We start from the raw sequence: 5,000 nt of genomic DNA, 5'->3' as shown, positions 1-5,000 counted from the left end.
TTGTTTTCCTGTTGACGTGTTTTGCAATTATCTGAAGTCTATGTCTGCCAGTTGATAAGCTGTATCATGATGGTAGTTTACTCACTGCATAATATAATATAATATAATATAAATATAAATATATATATATATATATATATATATATATATATATATATATATATATATATTAAAGACGCATACATACATACATACATACATACATACATACACATTTATATTTATACTTATACTTATACACATACATACATACATACAAATAAACACACACACACACACACACACACACACACACACACACACACACACACACACACACACACACACACACACACACACACACACACACACACACACACACACTTTTTTATCATTCATTTTTCCGAAACACCCTGCACCACGAGGAACAATGGGCAGGAATAGGTTCCTGTGTATGGCTCATGGATGGTACACTCCTCTTGTGGACTGGTGGAAATCAAGCATGAGCTTGAGAACAAGCCCCTTCCTGTGGGGGTACTTGGCAATAATTTCCTATGGTAAGATATTCCCATCACCCATCCCTCAGCCACAAATTTTTACGACAAGATAGCTCCATCACCTACATCCAATGGAATAACCCCGACAATCCAGATAATATGACCATCACGTTGTGAAAAAATTTAGCTTGAGGAGCAGGTGACATGAATGTAAGCATTTTGACTGAAAGACTGCGTATTGGAAAAGATTCATCACGAGTGAAGAAACTTCTTGGAGGGTGATTAGACTCATTTGGGGTTTAGGAAAGGAATTTTCCATTATTTCCTTCATTAAATGAGTGTGGAATGTACGATCCAAGAGCCATGATTCTTGGGGGAATGCTATTTCCATGCTCAGGATTCTATTCTTGGCTGCTGTGTCTGGCATCACAAATTATATTACAGAAAATTGAATATTATGAAAATAAGACAAATAACAAAAAGTTACTTATTGTCACTATCACTGCATTGAGTTATAGACTACCTATAGAAATGATATGGAGACTGCAAGGAAAATAGTCTAATACCACCTGGATAAAGCAAATCAAATAACAAACAAGGACATTGGGAAATAGCAAAAAAGCTAAAAGTACTTATGCAAAAAGAGAAAAAATAACAATTCAATGGGAAGGTATGGTCTTGTCGCTGCATGTCTTTACATGTGCCCGGCCTACAATGTAAGCCAAATACCCATATTTTGGGCTAGATGATGGCAGTGAAGCATCAAGATCCAATGAATTAAGGATCCCTTGTGAAATGTTTGATTTTGAAGGAAGAAGGGGGGGGAGGGGAATCGTTTACTTAAAATATACCTATTGTTTATCATACCATCCTACAAAGTAAAAAAAATCTTATCGAAATTGTAGGTTAGGGAGAGGAGCCTATATGTGCCGGTACCAATTTGTAATTTAACGTCTTTTATTTCTTATTACAGCATTTACCTCAGTAAATCTAATCTAAACTCAAAAATGTGCTAAAAATAACAGACCTGATAGAATTCCCTCAAAATTAGTGAATATTCCCCCATCTGCTCCATAGGTGTTCTTCACATACTATTGTACTTACTTTAATGAGGCCTGCTGCACTCCAGCTGGCATGAATGGATGGTGAGATGGACAGGCAGATCTCTAAAAAGATCACCAAGAAAAATAATGACCAATCGACAGATGCCCATGGACCAGGACACCAGACGCAGAAAATGGTAAGCAAAACTTTAAATAATATTTTTTGATTCATTATTTCTCCCTCTTTGAATTATAAAACAGAAAATAATTTTGTATAAATAAAAATTCTACCATGAATTTTATTGTAAACCTCAAGAGAAAACATGGTTCCGGATCCTTAATTGAGGAGGTAGAATTTGTAGGATAAACTGAGGCCTCCCAAAAGCCCACCAAAGCCTGTACTCTGTCTTATGCAGTCCTTCCCATGAAAATGAAAGAATTACCCCCAAAATGTACGTTAAACGCTTAAAAAGATAACCAATTGCATGATGTTATTAGCTCCTGAAGAGAGTGGCACCACTCTGAAATACTAAAGTTATAGGGTAAAATTTCCAGTGGACCTATGGGGCAAGGCCACAGTCCACACTCAAGGTGCTGTCACACTGGCACTTTTTCTATTAATTTTTTTACATTTTTCTGAAATATTGTAAATTTTTTAGCAAATTGTCAATTTTCTGGTCAGACGATAATGATTGTTTCCATTTGAAAACCTTTCCGACAACTTTTTCAGCCAAGTGTTGTTAAATCATGAGCTATATTCAAGAATGTTTGCATTTATATTAAATAGAATTAATTGTAACGTGAAAAATGTGATAATAAATTCAATATATATAATATAAAACAATAGATTAATAAATATTAAAGTTAATAAAACTTGTTTTAAGTGTTCGCAAGATTGTTTACATCCGTGGAGCAGTGCGCATCATTCCTCACCAGTTTCAAAATCATCATGGATTGTACTAATTTCCCTGTCTGGACATGCCTTTCTAAGGAATTTCTCATTGATAATACTCAGAATTGTTGCCTCTGTTGTCATTGTACGGTTTACTATGACATTGTCGTTTCACATGACAGACACGATTAATCTTTCAACTATAGTTACTGTTATTATCCCCTAAGGTAAGCTAGTACCCTAAAATTGTACTATTTTTCGAGGCTGTGACTGCCCTACTGATAAAAAAAAACTAAATCAAAATACGGCAATCACCATTTTAAGATTTCATAGATGTGATTTGTAGTGCTTAGACCTAGTCTTGTGTACTTGTGTCTATAAAAGGCCCCTTAAATTTTGTTGTCAAAGCATGTTATTCAAGGGTTTTCTATGGATAAAAAAGAGCTCGATAAGGATAGAAAATGGTAAACCTATGTAGACTATGGTAAGGCAAATTAGTGAAGATAATACTTTTGCATTTTTTGTTAACTCAATATCGGACCATGCTCTTGTTGAGAGAATAACAGATATACTGTAATAAGAAAAATTTACCCTAATGATCCAGACAATCTGACCATCACGTCAAGAAAGAATTTGGCTTGTGGGGCAAATAGGAAAATTTGGCTAAGGGCCAAGATGACGGAAACTTGCCATCGTGAGCATTATGGCTGTAGGCCAGGGAGGCAGAATGACTCACTACATGTACACAAACCTCTTGGAGGGTGATTAGTCTTATTTGGTATTTTGGAAGGGGATTTGTATTATTTCCAATTATAAACAAGTGTGGAAGGTACTGTCCATAAGCCATGGATGGAAGAGCACTGGCTCTAAGGAGGACATTATTTCCATGATCAGGATGCTATTCCTGGCCACCATGACTGGCGGCACAGGTTGTATTATGAAAACATGAAAATTACCCCCCCCCAAAAAAAAAAAAAAAAAAACTACACAAAGAGCAAAATGTTACCGATTGTTATTATTATTTAACTGAGTTATAGATTACCTAGAGAGATGATATGGAATCTGTACATGGAAAAGAGTCTATTACCATAAGGACAAAGCAAATTAAATGACAAACGTAAACATTGGCAAATGGCAAAAAAGAGAGAGAGAGAGAGAGAGAGAAAGAGAGAGAGAGAGAGAGAGAGAGAGAGAGAGAGAGAGAGAGAGAGAGAGAGAGAGAGAGAGAGAGAGAGAGAGAGAGAGAGAGAGAGAGAGAGAGAGAGAGAGAAACATATATGCCAAACAAGAGAAAATAACAATGCAAGGGTGAAACATATAGTCTTGTCAGTATACACAAGTCTTTGAGTTCATTTGGCCTACAAGCTGCACAACCGTAGAATGGCCGCTCACATAAGCCTAATGTTCATATTTTAGGCTAAGTGATGACAGTGAAGTATCCTGATCCAAAAGGTTAATACTTTTCCCCTATAGCTCGCACTCCCCTAGATATTACTAACTCTTCACAGACTAAGACCTACCATTCTAAACATCAGTTCTGCATAAACCAACACATAAACTTACATACAACGCACATAGATAAACATACAAGCGCACATAAAAGTTACACCCAATTCTTTTACATTGCTTAATTATTCATAACAGAACAAAGTTGTTTATTCACATCTATTCACAATTTGGTCAAATTCTAACTGATATCACATCATACTAGTAAAGGACATGCACTGCAGGTATTAGTGAAACAACCGAAATTGCCAGATTGACAGTCAGACAGGGTACTTATAACCCTGTAATTTTTTTGTTAGCTTTCTTACATACAAACGGCTCCATAAGTCAATTGGCAGGACCTAGAGACCTCATCCAATTTCCCCATTCCTTGAATTTCCACGACATATTTTTTTTTTTATCACTTTGAGCATCGATATGATGATTATTATTAAAATCATGACTACTATATTTTCATATAAAAAACTATTACTAATAAAAATAATAACATAATTTTTAAAAATCTTTCTGAAAATCATGGAAAACGTAAATGGAAGAGATGATGGGCCTGTTCTGGTCAACTGGGTTGAAAAATTAAGGATAACAGACAAAAAACAATAATGATGATGATGATGATGATGATGATGATGATGATAACATTTTCAATAATAATAATAACAATAATAATAATAACAGTAACAGTAACAGCAGTAATAATAATAATAATAATAATAATAACAGTAACAGTAACAGCAGTAATAATAATAATAATAATAATAATAATAATAATAATAATAATAATAATAATAATAATAATAATAATAATAATAATAATAATAATAATAATAATAATAATAATAATAATAATATTAATAATATTAATAATATTAATAATATTAATAATATTAATAATATTAATAATATTAATAATATTAATAATAATAATAATAATAATAATAATAATAATAATAATAATAATAATAATAATAATAATAATAATAATAATAATAATAATAATAATAATAATAATAACAAGAACAATAGTCATTAACAGTAACAGTAACACTGATAATAACAATCATGATAAAAATAATGATATTAATA

At 33.0% G+C, this 5,000-nt stretch overlaps 1 protein-coding gene across 1 annotated transcript in view; it reads right to left on the bottom strand.

Annotated features, from left to right (window-relative positions):
- The window catches only part of Wdr82 (WD repeat domain 82), a gene marked incomplete at its 5' end in the record, with an annotated part of 14,574 nt that overhangs the window by 8,418 nt on the left and 1,156 nt on the right, over positions 1-5,000 (bottom strand).

The sequence above is a fragment of the Penaeus vannamei genome, chromosome 18, assembly GCF_042767895.1.
Source record: "Penaeus vannamei isolate JL-2024 chromosome 18, ASM4276789v1, whole genome shotgun sequence".
NCBI lineage: Eukaryota > Metazoa > Arthropoda > Malacostraca > Decapoda > Penaeidae > Penaeus > Penaeus vannamei.
The sequence above is the reverse complement of the archived record's forward strand: the minus strand, read 5'-3'. Positions and strand labels throughout refer to the sequence as shown.